General features: G+C 35.3%; 1 protein-coding gene across 7 annotated transcripts in view; it reads left to right on the top strand.

The window, feature by feature from the left end:
* SIPA1L2 (signal induced proliferation associated 1 like 2) overlaps nucleotides 1–15624 on the top strand; it is a 243687-nt gene that overhangs the window by 57272 nt on the left and 170791 nt on the right. For all 7 annotated transcript variants that reach the window (XM_074262399.1, XM_074262403.1, XM_074262398.1 and 4 more), the window contains exon 2: nucleotides 168–235. The gene's annotated coding sequence lies outside the window, so the exon portion shown is untranslated. The remainder of the gene's footprint in view (nucleotides 1–167; nucleotides 236–15624) is intronic.

Raw genomic sequence — 15624 nt, 5'->3', positions numbered from 1 at the left:
CCTACTCCATTGCCTCCCTGTCAAATGAGGATAGGTACCAAGTTGGTCTCGCTTGTGTGGTTTGCCAATAAAGTAAAGCAATTTTAGCTTAGCAGAATTCAGTATTAAAATGAATATGGAATTATGTTACTGTGACACTTATAAATTGTGCCATTCTGTTCTTGCAGCTTTCTCCTTTTCCTTGGAATGATGATCAGGCACTGAAGGCAAGCACCTAATTTCCATTCCATACAAGGTAAGCTTCTCCAGGGAGGTGATTCATTCATAGAGATCTACTCTGGCTAAGCAAATGAGGGGGTGGGTAACAGCTGACTTCTCCTTGAGAAATGGGTTTATGAGGACCATTTATTCTCTTCTGAGCTGTTACTGCTTCCTTTTTCAAATTTCCTGAAGTATTTAATCATGATTATTCTAGAACATGGTGATCTTTTTTTTCTCCCCACTTTTCTTTGTAGACTTGGGGTGAAACAGTTGTGAAATATTGCATATGCTTTTACTCTTAGGTGATAAATAATAATAGTAATAGTAATAATAATAATAATAATAATAATAATTAGCATTTATTTAGTACTTGCTATGTGCCAAGCACTGTGCTAAATTGTTTATAATTATCATTTCATTTAATCCTTATAACAACTCTGAGCTATAGGTGCTGTAATTATCTCTAAATTTTGCAGATTTTTTTTTTGCAGATGAGGAAGCTGAGCTAGACTAATGTTAAGTAAGATTTGCTCAGAATCAAGAACTAGTAAGTCAATCAGATTTTATCCTTGGGTCTTTTAAGACTGCAGATCCAACACTCTATTCTCTTGGTCACTTTGCTGTTTCAGAAACCAAAAAGGATCTTAGGCAGGAAGCAGTTGTCAGGAACTAGCCTCCTCCTTCAAAAAATGTAAAATAAAAATGAGACTGGCTATATCATTACATTTTTAAAAAATAAGAGTTTTTGTTTTTACATTATTTTTACTTACAAATATAATTTTCTTCTCTTCTAGACTCAGAGAGCCAATCCTTGTAACAAGTAATGAGTAAAAAAGAGGAAAATCAGATAGTTCAGCAAAAATAACCAACATGTAAACTGAGTCTGACATGTATATAGTGTTTCACACCTCTAGCTTCTCATCTCTGTAGGAAGATATGATTATTTTGTTCTGTTTTGTTTCCATTGCCTTATTGAAGTCCTGATTTATACAATTCTGGGGCTTTTATGCATCAGTTCATATAAGTTTTCCTAAGTTGCTCTTCCTTAATACTATTCACTGCTTCTTACAGCATAGCAATCATATATGAAAGCTTTCTTAGCCATTCTGCAACTGAAGGGACTTATTACCTTTCCCCCCCAGTTATTTGCTAGAACAAAAAGTATAGCTATGAATTGTCAATATGTATGGGACCTTTCTTTCTTAGCTTTGACCTCATTGGAATATTTTAACATTTTGTCCATACAAAGTTTATGAATGTCTTACCCACTCAAAAAAAAAAAACCCTCAACAATTTCAGTTGCTTTGAAAATGGGTGAACAATTTCATTTCTGGTGGGGTTTTACTTTAAGATAGTTCATACCAAAGGGTGAATTCAAGAGGTAAGAAAATTTGGGAGTTGATACATTGAAATTTGGTTTAAGTACAGCTTTTCAGGAATCTGTTTTTCAAATTAGATGATATTAGTGTGTTTTGGAGATGATATTAATGTGTGATGGGATCATAAAAAGTGTTAACAATAGATAAAAATGTTGATATCTATTCATTTGGAAACACATACAGATCTTGGACAACAAATGATGATCCAGGGTATAGTAATATACTTGTTCTACATTGTAACCTGATGAGGGAAGGGTGGGAATACTTTATAAAGAGATGAAGCTTGCCAAAGCTGTGTCATATTTCCCACAGTATCAGGAAATAGACTAGAGACTGGCAGAAATACTAGGCTTATGAAAAATTTGGGCTCTTTCTTGGCTCCTGTTATTACCAAGAAATTAAACAGTAAAACTGCAATAATGAGTTATTTTCTGTTAATGTCTTATGTCAAAGATGTGGAACTTCCTTTTGGAATTCCCCATATCAATTCTAGTGTTGGATGTTCTGAGAAATGATTGTGATTATCTAACTTTGCTTTTCAAGAAATACATTGAATAATTTGTATTGTTTTCTTTATCCCATCTGTTTAATTAATTTCTTAGAAAAATAATGTATAACTTGGTGATATAAGTTTTATGAAAATGGAAGGTATATTTTTTGTTTTATTTCCTCTAAAATTCTTTAGAAGAAGAGAAAAAATCTATGATGGAGTGGGGATTTCAAAAATTGTGTTTACTGAAATCTTCAAAATTATTAATATTTTAAAATTTTCTTGTAGTGTTTCTGATTTCTGATTTTTCTTTTTTTTGTCTCTCTCTGTTTTCTCTCTCCCTTCCTCCTCTTTTCTTGTGCCATTATCCTTCCTTATGCTTTTCTTATTTTTCACTTGTTTTCTATGTATTGGGCCAGCAAGTTGTATGACTATTATGTACTGTTTTATGCTCTGTAATAATACTTTGTAATGACCAAGTCTTAAATATAGAGGAATGTGTAGAAATTATATAGATACATCTATGATGGATGCTGCATAAGGTAAGAGGTGTAATGATAGTTTGCCATTTTACAAGTTTTTTTTGTTTTTTTTTTGTAGATAGGCACATGGTCAGTTGTAAAATCTCCCTGCATAAAAAAATACATGCACTTATTGAATCTTATAAGTTAATGGCTAAATAATTTTCTGCATACAGTATCTTACTAATTCCTTGTTCCAATTCTTTGAGATAAGGAGACCAAATATTTTCACTTATTACAGATGAGAAAATTGGAGGCTCTCTACATTGGTAATAAATATTAAAGTTTACATTAGAGCCAATATGTTGACTATCTAGTCAGTATTTTTCATTGTGTTACTTTTGCAAAAATTTGCTTAATGAGAGTTCCAGCAATTTTTAGATGAGAATGAATTTAGAGGTCAAAATAAAAAGTATTCCAATAAAACCAAAGGTGAGGTGCTCTAAACATGACAATAGGAGCAATAACAATATGAATACTTGGGGAATTCGGAAAGCAAAAGTTTGAGGATGGGTAAATAGTACACAACTTCTGGACAAAAAGAAACTGATAGAGTAAGAGTGGTAGTAAACCATGGAATCTCTCTAGTGACATGAGGAAACGATACAGGACAGGAATATTTACTTTGGTACAGACTCTTATTGTGTTCAGCCATACTAGGAGTGACCCTTGTAATGCTTCCTTGACCAGGTCTGAAACCAATGTAATGAATAATTGTTTTTGTAGCAGTAATCAAGTAACCAAGCTGAGTAGTTTTGCATGCTCACTGAACAGGCATCTGATAATCATCTCTCAGTCCAGTTTTTTCTACAGTGAGTAAATACATGCTTCTAGGAGGAAACACCTAACTTTTTCTCTGTTCATAATGCCTTTCTTTGAAAGGACTTTCCTCAGGGGATAAGGTCAGTTTTAGTAAAGGCTAAAATGATGGGAAATAGCTAGCATTTAAAATGTGAGGTCTTTTAATTATCTAGAAATATATGCATATTATTTACTTTCTTTGATTTAAATATTTTTTTTATTTTTAATTCAAATATTTTGATTTAAATTTATTAAAAATTTAAAATTAAACACATTTTTAAATTTAAAAAATAATTTTTCTTGACATAAAGGGTCTTGGCAGTTGGAAAAGATAGTATGTAATAGTTTATGTTTTAATGAACATTCTTTCATATAAAATTTTATTTGATGTTGACAGTAATTCAGTGAATTACAAAATAGATGTAGTTGTCCCCATTTTGCTCATGAGAAATCTGCTCAAAAGGGTTTGTTTCCTCCCCAGACTATTAAGGTATTTGGTCTTGAAATTAAATGTTCTTTCCACTACACTAGCTGACATTAGCAAAATCCATCACAATTTCTTAATTCCCCATGTATGAGTGAGATTTTAGAGAAGACTACTAGGGGTAGATTGTGGAAGCAGATTCCATCTCTGCAAAAAAATTTTCATTTTTGTAATTGCACTTAAGGCTCTAATTTCCATTTCCCATACAATTTCCATTTGTAGATCTACACTGGAATTCCTGTTTGATCAGTGGAGCTTTTTTTTTATCTTGGAACCCTCAAAAAGTAGATGGTAGAAGGAGGTAGGGTTGTAAAGACTTGAGGAGTAATAGGAGTTAACTAAGTTTAGCTGTTGGGGAAAGAGCTGTCTTGTAAATGGAATGGGGAGAGGAGGTCTGTGAATGAAGAAAGGGCTAGAGAAGATGAAACATTTGTGTAACAAGTTGTGAACAGCTTGTATTTGTTTGCTATTCTGAATTTACCCGGGTTAACCTTGGCTCCCTTTCACTTGCATTGTAATGTCTGATTTTTTTTTTCAAGTATGACCTTATTTATTTACTTTTAGAAAAAAAATGGGTTTCTCCAAAATAAATTATAGTTTTTATGTGGTAGTTTTATACAGCATAATTATTTTTCAGTTAACAATACATTTAAAAATATTTCCTTTCAAAGAATTCTGATTTTACAGATGTGGTCTCTACTAGGTATTGGTCTATCCTAAGACCATTATATATATATATATATATATATATATATATATATATATATATATATATATATATATATATATATATGCAAAATTCCAGAACTTTCTTTGACAATGATAATTGTACTTATTCACCTTGACTTTTAATAAATTGTGGAAAATAACTTTTCTTCATTTGCTTAATATCTTTGCTAAATGTTTAAGCAAAATAAGTGAGACCATTTTTTTCTTTTCTTTGAAGGGCCCTTAAAAGCCCTCTGTGAAATATATCCCTAAAAAGTTCATTGTTTAAAGTCTGCAGCCATTATATTGACATCATGGTTGAGAGAACAACATAATGACTAAGGATTTTCTTCTGGTTTGGCCCTGAACTCAAGGTGTAAACTTGAGCAGATGACTTAATCATTTGATACTTCCATTTTTCCACTGGCAAAGCAGGTAAATAATAATGTTGCTACCATAATAGGTTTGGAAATTTATTTACGAGGGAGTTGTATTTGTATGTGGCAACAGTAAGGTTGGTAGATAGACTAAGACCCTTTTGTTTGGAGATCAACTACTGTTTTCTCACAGTTGCAAATGGCTTTCTAAACTTGTGCTCTTACGAGTATATCTCACATTTTCTAGAGTTCTATAAGAACTTGAGGTCCATTGTAGACAGAACTTCATTGGAGTGGGAGTGGGTATATGCTTTCCTGTCTCATAGAAATGCCTTCCACATCATATAATATTGCTGTTACTGTATATAATGTTTTTCTGGTTCTGCTTACTTCGCTTTGTACCAGCTCATATGTCTTCCCAGGTTTTTCTGAAAGCCTCCTGTTCTTGTAGCATTGTTGTATTCAATCATATACTATATCTTGTTCAGTCACTCTCCAAATAAAGGACATGCTCTTAATTTCTAATTCTTTGACACCATAAAAGAACTACTTTTTATATTAATATTTAATTTTAATATTTTGTACATACAGGGTTTTTTTCCTGTTTCTTTAGTCTCTAGGATACAGACCTAGTAGTGGTGTTGCTTAGATCAAAGGATACACACAGTTTTATAGTCCTTTGTGTATACTTCCAAATTGTTTTCCTGAATGGTTGAATAATTCAGAAATCCCTCCAGCATTTGTCATTTTCTTTTTCTGTCATCTTAACCAATCAGGTGGATGAGAGATAGTGCCTTAAAGTTGTTTGAATTTATATTTATCTAATAATGATTTAGAGAAGTTTTCATATGACTATAGATAGCTTTGATTTCTTCTGAAAATTGCTGATTTAAATCCTTTGATTATTTATCAATTAGGCAATGATTCATTCTTTTTTCCCCCTTTTTATTATAGCTTTTTATTTTCAAAACATGCATGGATAATTTTTCAACATTGATCCTTGCAAAACCTTATGCTCCAAAATTTTCCCTCCCTTTACCCCTAGCCCCCCTCCCCTCGATGGTAAGTAATCCAATATATGTTAAACATGTTAAAATATACATATATATATGTTAAATCCAATATATGTATACATATTTATGCAATTATCATGCTGCACAAGAAAAATCTAATCAAAAAGTGAAAAAATGAGAAAGTCCCCTTATCTTTTGTGGACTGAGAGCTCTTGAAGCTTCCACTGTCTCTGATACAGAACACCTCCAAGACCTCCTGTTGCTGTGCTGCCAGTCTTGATCTGCACTCCAGGCCAATTATCACCCTGGTGCGAGAGATTTTTTTTTTTTACCAGCTTCTTAAAGTTACTTGGGACTGGAAACTTGTTTCACCCTGACCTGCTCTTGTTCCAGAATTCAATTTGAGACATTATTTTATTTTATTTTCAAAACATATACATGGATGATTTTTCAATAATGACCCTTGCAAAATCTTATGTTCCAAATTTCCCCCACTTCTCCCTCCTCCCTCCCCGAGATGGCAAGTAATCCAATATATATGTTAGACATGTTAAAATATATATTAAATTCAATATATGTATACCTTTTAATACAATTATCTTGCTGCACAAGAAAAATCGGATCAAAAAGGAGAAAACAAAATACAAGGAAACAACAACAAAAAGACTGAAAATGCTATATTGTGATCCCCACTCAGTTCCCACACTTCTTTCTCTGGGTGTAAATGGCTCTTTATCACAAGATCATTGGAACTGGTTTTAGGCATTATTTTAAAGTGATTTGGAGAGACCTTGATTTCTTGCCTCTAATATTCCATCTTAGCTCTATTCTTTACTTAGGAGTTTTCTTAAACATTCCAAAGACAGGTTTTTCTTCTATTAAATTGTTGGAACTGCAAGAAATTTACTATGATTGTCTGGGAGGATCACTTCTTTGTGAACCTGTGTCGTGTTTCCTTGTTGTGAACACCAAATAGGGATCATACACAAAGCAGCTTCTTTATCAAGAGTTTCTTCCTTTCTGTGCGTTTCATTTACCCCTTTGGCATTATGGCCGAGTCTATCAACCCCTCAGAGGATACTATTTTTAAATGAATCAAATAAAATACTGAAGATTAGAAAGAAAACATTGGAATATACTTTATTGTATTAAAAAAACTTTATAAATTCATTGATCCAGTTTAAGAACGCCTTTCTTTACAAATGCATCTCTCTTTAAATGATATGTTGACATCATTTATTTAAGAGCTTAAAAACAGTTGCAGTTCATCCACATTAACTATGGTAAATGTGGAAGCTGAATTTAGCAGGAGCTTATTTTCTTTCTGTTGTTTATTTTTATTAAGCACTTCCCTTTGGGGCAAAGTATCAATGAAAAGTTTCATAGAACCAACATTTATTAAGTAACAATAGTTAGTGTTAACATTTGCTTTTCAGCCAAATGTTAAATATCTGCATCACTGGGAAAGCATTTACTTTAGGTAATTAGTGTTGACTTTAGAGCATCCTAGGCTGGATATAGCCTTTTTTATATGTAGATGGAAATGAAGGTAGTTATTCCTTGCTCAGCTTTCAAGATGATTAGGATAGCTGTATGCCTTTAAATAACACAAAGAAAACTACTGGATCTTTGGTTGATTTTCTCCAAGCCCCACTTCAGGCAGAATTTCATGAAAACCACAAGATTGCATTTTTAAAAACTTCCTAAAATTAATTTGATGAACTAGATTATGAAATCTGTTCATTTTCAATGATGATGGTAAATATAATATATTCAAGTGATTTTAATTTTAAGTATCCATTTCTTTCTTTGCTTTTTTTTTCATAAATACTTGGGGAAAGAGGGAAGATTAGATGATTCTGAAGATTCTTGGTATTGAAAGTATTCTCCCTCCTTATCTCTTATAGAAATATTTGTTAGGATTACTAGGTGAGAACTCAGGTTGTCTGGACAGTGACAAGGTGAGAATTCAGGTTGTCTGGACAATTACAAGGTGAGAACTCAGGTTGACTTGATAGAAGGAGCAAGCTCATTGGCTGAAGTGGTTCTTCCCAGAAGCCCTTGCATTATCCCACGCCCATTCTCTGGGAGGATAAAAGAGACAGCATTGGGCCCAGAGAGCAGATCGGCCTGGAGAAGGATAAGAGCTGGAGGAGATTCAGAGCCAGGATTCAAGGAGAAGACTCTGCACTACATCTGGCTTGACGTGGCTCTCTGCAGGAAGGGAAGTCACTTCTCTGGACAAGAGTTAACAGCAACTACCTGGAGACAACGGTTCACTACAGGAAGAAAAATCTGTCTGAGAGATTTGAGTAGACACAGCAGATCTCCTCCCAGAGAGCAATCTGGCAGCTTCTGGAGACGACAGCTCGCAACATTTGGCGCCCAACGTGGGGCAAAGACTTTTGCTTATCCTGACAAGAGGAGCTAGACCAGACCTTCGCAATTTGGCACCTGAACAGGGACAGACTCGGTCCTGATTCCAGTGGAAAAGCTTACGATCCAGATCTCAGTCTCTCTGACCCAGAACCGTGAGTAACAAAGAAACTTTGTTAAAGATTAAGTGAGCATGCTAATAGATAAATAAGGAACTTAACTTGTTAAGGGCTAAACCAGGAATCTCTTATAGCTGAAATGGGGCAGATGTTAGCTAAATTCAATCCCTGGACCTCAGCCGACTCAACCCCAGCCCCAGAAGCAACCTCAGCTCCACCCCCATTCAGGAGTGGTACTATAGAGAGTATAATCAAGATAATTGAGGAGCAGAGTTTACTTGTAACCTGGGTACAGATTGCTAAACTCTTGGCTGCATTAAGATGCACATCCCCTTGGTTCTTAGAGGAAGAAAAGATAGATGTAGATAAATGGAAGCTAGTGGGATTTGAAATGAAAAAATTTCATGCAAAAAATGGGCCTCGTTCAATTTCTGCAGAAGTATTTTATATCTACAACATAGTTCAATTAGCCTTAAACTATCAAGCAAGTTGTAGGAGAAGGAAAAGTTCTAAAAATGAACAGAGGAGGAAGTGTGAGGAAAAAAGGAAAGATCAAGATCTTTCCCTAGAGCAAGAGGATTTAAATGAGGAATTATGGTATGATTCTCTTGAAGAAGCTTCAACCCTGCCTAGAGAACAGATTATTGACAGGCCCACATCAACCCCACCTTCAGAGGTGGAGGAAGAAGGAGGGGAAGAGGCAGAAATACAAACAGAATCACCTGTGAAGCAGCCTAAGCCTATGACAAGATTAGAAAAAGCATTGGTTAAAGCTAAGAAAGGACAGGATATAAGTGATTTTATACATGCATATCCTGTGATTGAAAATATTGACTCTGTAGGTAAAAAAAGGAGAAGATATGCACCTTTAGATTTGAATAAAATTAAGGATTTGAAAAAAGGTTGTACCCTTTATGGGGCTACATCAGCTTATGTCAAAATGTTACTAGATGGTTTGTCTTATGAAGTCCTAACCCCGAATGATTGGAAATCCATAGCAAGGATATGTCTGGAACCTGGAGAAAATTTATTATGGCTTGCGGAATTTCATGAATTATGTAAAATTCAAGTCAGATGCAATTTGGAAATAGGAGTTAACACACAATTCACTTTTGAGCACTTAGCTGGTGAAGGTCAGTATGGAGAGAATTCGGAACAGATTAATTATACCATGACAATATATGAACAAATTGCTAAGGCTGCAATAAAAGCTTGGGGTGTCCTTCCTGGACAGAAAGATCGTGGAGAGGCTTTCACTAAAATACAGCAAGGTCCCAATGAACCTTTTGCAGATTTTGTGGGACGTTTGCAAACTGCTGTCAAAAGAACTATTGGAGAAAATTCAGCTACAGAAATAATGACCAGACATCTGGCTAAGGAAAATGCCAATGAGATTTGCAAAAGAATTATATGGGGATTAGACAAAGATGCTCCTTTAGAGGAGATCATAAGACGCTGTGCTACAGTGGGAACAAATGCTTTTTACACCCAAACAATGATGAACGTGGAAAGACAGGGTCCCTCCTGGCAAGGGACTTCTAGAGAAACTCGGCGATGTTTTCAATGTGGAAAAATTGGACATCTAAGAGCTCAGTGTAGGTATGGAGATACAGTGAGAAGACAGGGTGAAAGAAGACCTAAAACCCCATGTCCAAAATGCAACAGAGGACTCCATTGGGCATCAGAGTGTAGAATAATTCAGGGAAATGGGATGAGGGGCCCAGGTCCAGGGCCCCAGGCAAAAAAGACTTGGGGCATGATGGCAGCTGATGTTACACCCAAAGAGCCTTTAGAAGGTCAGGACTCTGATTTGATCAACCAGCAGAAAAGCAATCACATGGCAGAAAGGGATTACCTGATAAGTGAGCCAAAAGGCAATCAGATTGCAAAAATAGATTACACTTGGGGAGAATACAGACCTTTTAAACCAACAGGGCTGTGTCCAGTGCAAACAATTCCAATGTAATTGCCAGATGATGAGAAGAGATTTAGAAAGTGGTAAATAGAAGGTAATTAGATAGGTTAACTGCCTGGAAGAGAGAGTTTGCTTGTATTTCTTCAGCAGGAGAAGGAATCAGATGGGTGTCAACGTGTTGTATTCGCCTTGTCCATCAGAGAGAGACAGAAAAAGAGAAAGACCTCAAAATAAAGAGAGATCTAAGAAACATCTTACACCGAAAGAGCATGGCTAATAAAAAGACTATTAAAGAACTTTAAAACCAGCAGGAATCATTGGACTTCCTCACACAAGATGAGACTAATGGACAATGGACTTATGGACATTTATAAATTTTCAATTTATGGTTTTTTGATTATGTTATTTGTTATATATTTCTAGCATGTGTTATGTTACTATGTTACTATGTGCTTATGTAATTTATGTAATTATGTGTAATACTTCCCATATTGATGGATTTATGTTTCAAGGTCATGACTGTCCTATGTTCTAAATCAAAAGAAAGGGGGAGATATTAGGACTTACTAGGTGAGAACTCAGGTTGTCTGGACAATTACAAGGTGAGAACTCAGGTTGATTTGATAGAAGGAGCAAGCTCATTGGCTGAAGTGGTTCTTCCCAGAAGCCCTTGCATTATCCCACGCCCATTCTCTGGGAGGATAAAAGAGGCAACAGTGGGCCTGGAAAGTCAGTCTGCCTGGAGAAGGATAAGAGCTGGAGGAGATTCAGAGCCAGGATTCAAGGAGAAGACTCTGCACTACATCTGGCTTGACGTTGCTCTCTGCAGGAAGGGAAATCACTTCTCTGGACAAGAGTTAACAGCAACTACCTGGAGACAACGGTTCACTACAGGAAGAAGAATCTGTCTGAGAGATTTGAGTAGACACAGCAGATCTCCTCCCAGAGAGCAATCTGGCAGCTTCTGGAGACGACAGCTCGCTACAAATATTTATCTTGATTTTTGCATCTTCATAGAATAATTAGTTATGACGGAAAAGTGAATGTTAAATAATTTAGGACTAAAAATCTAACTTTGTTAGCCAATAACTATTGTCTTGGTTTACCAAACCTGCTTTAGATTCTCTCTCCATAGCAAATGTTTATATTCTCTTGATTTGTCTGAAGGCTTAACTACTAATGATTGCTGTCTTGAAGCAAGAGGAGGCTAAAATAATCTACCAGGATTTATAAACATAAAAGCATCCATAATTCTCAAGATTTTGCTATCTTGAGCACATTAGAAGTTTTATTTTTTCCACTGCAATCATTGCCATGAACAGCCAATAAAATGTATATTGACCATTTTGTTGTCTTATTTTGAAGTTTTCTTTTTTTAAAACATTAATGAAAAATTATTTGGATCATGAAATTCCTTCTATAGTAAATTAGCCAACAATACTCTTATATTTTCTGTTCTTCGATTCAATAAACCCTCCATATAAGACTTCAAGCGCTAGGGGATGATGTGGGTACTGGGTTTAGACTGGACTAGGTCTTGCCTCTGGCTGAATGACCTTGACAAGAGCCTTCATCTTTCAATGTTTACAGATAATTCTGGCTATATTGTGGGTGTATGCTGAATTGTTGGTGAAGGGAATTTTACCTTTAGAGTTCTTTTTTCCTCTCCACTGATGAAGCTTCGGTTCCAGCAGGTCCCATCTTGTTCTTGATAACCAGAATGTGCACACGGACCTGGTTGTATTGTAAAGGTTTTTTTTTTTAATTGGGGATTCAGTGAGCCGAGGCATCTAGAAGCTAGTTCCCTTAGGTGATTTTCCTAGTGAGTTAATACTGGATATGTCTTGTTTTTGTTTTTGGTGGTTTTGTGTACTGGTTTGTTTTACACTGTGATCTTTTTGTGAACCATATACCTTTCAAACTAAGTTACAAACGGTAACTGTGTCTTTTATAGGAAGGGCACAGACATTATGTAGATTTTGTATCCCATCTGACAAGAATTCTGTGCAAAAACACTGTCCTGCTGCATGCCACAGGATTGTCAGATTTTTTCTTCTTTTTTAAAATAAGGTTAAGAATAAATAACTTAAAATACAGTAGTTTGGCAGTTTGACAGATAATGCCAGATGTCTAACATATCTCTCTCGATGTGCTTCTATTTCTCCAAAAGCAGCTTTGTAGGTGTTTGTTAGGGTGCTAATTTTTATTTCTTCTCCTTCTTTTTAAAAAAGTGCTAAAATATGCATAGTTAGTAGTGCTAGAAAAAGAAAGTGACTATGCGAAGCTCTTTCTTGCCTTTGGATCTCTGTCCTCCAACAATGTGTGTTCCCACATCTAGGGAATCCTCATGTCTAGGTCAAACAACAAATGCATAAACCGGTGAAGAGGGCATTATGGATATTTACATATACATATATGTAAATATATTGAAGTTTGTCTTGTCTTAAAACTAGATATACATGATATAACTGGTCTGGCTATCAAGTTTGGGTTGCTCTGGGTCAAGGGCCTCAAGAGCAATCTCCCTCCATCTCCCCACTTTCATGCAAATTCCCCCTTCTAACCTTTCATCTCCCAGCACCCAGACTTGAACAACTAAAACCAGGTTATTTTAAAGTAAGTGGAGACATCCTGGGGAGAGAATCCCTTAAACATGATATGAGCTGCAATAACTCCTTCATCACTTATTCATGCTAACACAACTCAGAATGTGAAGCCATGAAATGTATCCCAGCCCCCACCCTCACAGAGGCACTCGGAGGCTCTGGATGCTGAAGATGGAGCAAAAGGAAATATTATCCTATTCATTGCTCTGAATGAAAGGAAATTTGGAATGATTATATGAGACCACCTGAGTTTTGGGGGCTTCAGTTCTCCTCAGCTAAGAAATAATAACTACTTTCTGCTCTTCCCTGGTATAGATCAAACATTAAAGAGAGGGTAAATTACAATAGGAGGGATCCCCTACCAGCAAATAGATATATATTGTTTCTGTAACATAAGAGACAGCAATTGCCATACCCTAGCTTCTTTTGGGAGGGTAGTTGCCAGGATTCTGGGGTTCTAGTGTAGTAAAGCAGTGCATAGGGTGAAAATTAGATGTGATACTGGAAATCAGGCAGAATTGTGGAGGATTTCATAACAGAGGCATCAACTCTTTAAGAGGGAGCAGAAAGGTGAGGTTTGATAGAGAAGGCTGGGATCAATTATGAAAGACCAGGAGCTAGCAAAAAAGAAGGAGCCAAATAGGAGGAACCACCAGAAAAAAATCTACTGAATAGAGAGAAAACTGAGGAGTCATAGACAGTCATGATAGGATTAACAAATACTCTGGTGGCCTGTGTGGGCCAGTGGTAACTGGGTCCTATTTCTATTGTAAAGGGAAGACAATGTCATCCATTGGGACTAGCACATCAATTATCCCATTTCAGTAATATTGAGTAGTAATAGTTGCAATATAAAATATGTTTAATGATAAATAAAATGTTTAATTTCCAGATGAAGAAATTAAAACCGTTTCTAGTCATATGAAGAAATGCTCTAAATCACTATTGATCAGAGAAATGCAAATTTTGACAACTCTTAGGCACTGCTACACACTCCTCAGATTGGCTAAGATGACAGCAAAAGATGATAATGAATGTTGGAGGGGATGTGGGAAAACTGGGACATTGAGACTTTGTAAGTGGAACTGTGAATGTATCCAACCATTCTGGAGAGCAAATTTGGAACTAACTATGCTCAAAAATTTATCAACTGTGCATATCCTTTGACCCAGCAATGTTTCTACTGGGATCATATCCCAAAGAGATAGATCTTAATGGAGGGAAAGTGACCCACATGTGCAAAAAATGTTTGTGGCAGCCCTTCTTGTAGTGTCAAGAAACTGGAAACTGAGTGGATGCCCATCAATTGGAGAATGTCTGAATAAGTTATGGCATATGAATGTTGCAGAATATTATTGTACTATAAGAAATGATCAGCATAATTTCAGAAAAGCCAGGAGAGACTTAGAGGAACTGATGCTAAGTGATTAAATGAGCAGAACCAGGAGATCATTGTACATGGTAACAAGAAGATTATATGATGATCAATTCTGATGGATGTGTCTCTTTACAACAATGAGATGATTCAGACCAGTTCCAATGATCTTGTCATGAAGAGAACCATCTACACCCAGAGAGAGGACTGTGGGAACTGAATGTGGACCACAACATGGCATTCTCATTCTCTATGTTGTGGTTTGCTTACATTTTGTTTTCTTTCTCTTTGTTTCCTTTTTGATATGATTTTTCTCATGTAGCACAGTAGTTGTAGAAATATGTATAGAAGAATTGCATATTTTACATATATTGTATTACTTGCCATCTAGGGGAGAGGGTGGGGGAAAGGAAGAATAAAAAAAATTGGAACACAAAGTTTTGCAAGGGTGAACGTTGAAAACTATGCCTATGTTTTGAAAATTAAAAAAAAAACTTTTAAAAAATAAAGAAAAAAATTATCTACAACATTATTTTTTTTCTTGTTTTCTTTAAATTTTTAAAAAATCAGGTCAAAAATTCCATCAATCAAGAATTACTAATATGTGACCTTGGAAGTTTTTTAAGTGTACCTACCTTGTGAATTTAAAGGAGAGGGAGAAAGAGAACAACTTGTCATCAGATTTAACTGTTAATGATGGAATTCAGCTGATATTCTTAGTGTTTATTTTGTTAATTTTGTTCTTCATTAAGACTTATCTATATTGTTGTTCCTTGCATTTGAAGATGATATCTCAAGCAATAAGGATTCTCATTGGTCATTATGAGGAAAAAAGAGGTCTGAAGGGGGGGGGGGTTATTTTATTTTATTTTTTTTTATCCAAGTGGTCTCCAATCTCCAAATCCATGTTTTTCTTTACTTTTTTTCATTAAAAATTGTACATATGTACATAATATATACATTAAGGCTAAACTTTCATGGAAATCACCATGTTATAAGATAAATAAAATAAGTATTAGTATTGCTGTGTTCAAGGTAAAGGTGAAGGTGACTTGCAAATGAGTGTATACTTGAATTCAAGGCTCCTAATTCCAAATCCAGTATTTTTTTCTAATCCCATTAAGTTATCTCCCCAAAAGGTTATAAATCTGAGGATTTAAAAAAATACATCCTGCTCCATGTGTTGAAATCTTCGCCATTTTTAGAAAACAGAGTAGCTAAAAGTAGTTTGAACTTGTATTTTTAAAAAATGGGTGTGT

This window comes from Sminthopsis crassicaudata, chromosome 4, assembly GCF_048593235.1.
Source record: "Sminthopsis crassicaudata isolate SCR6 chromosome 4, ASM4859323v1, whole genome shotgun sequence".
Taxonomy (NCBI): domain Eukaryota; kingdom Metazoa; phylum Chordata; class Mammalia; order Dasyuromorphia; family Dasyuridae; genus Sminthopsis; species Sminthopsis crassicaudata.
The sequence above is the reverse complement of the archived record's forward strand: the minus strand, read 5'-3'. Positions and strand labels throughout refer to the sequence as shown.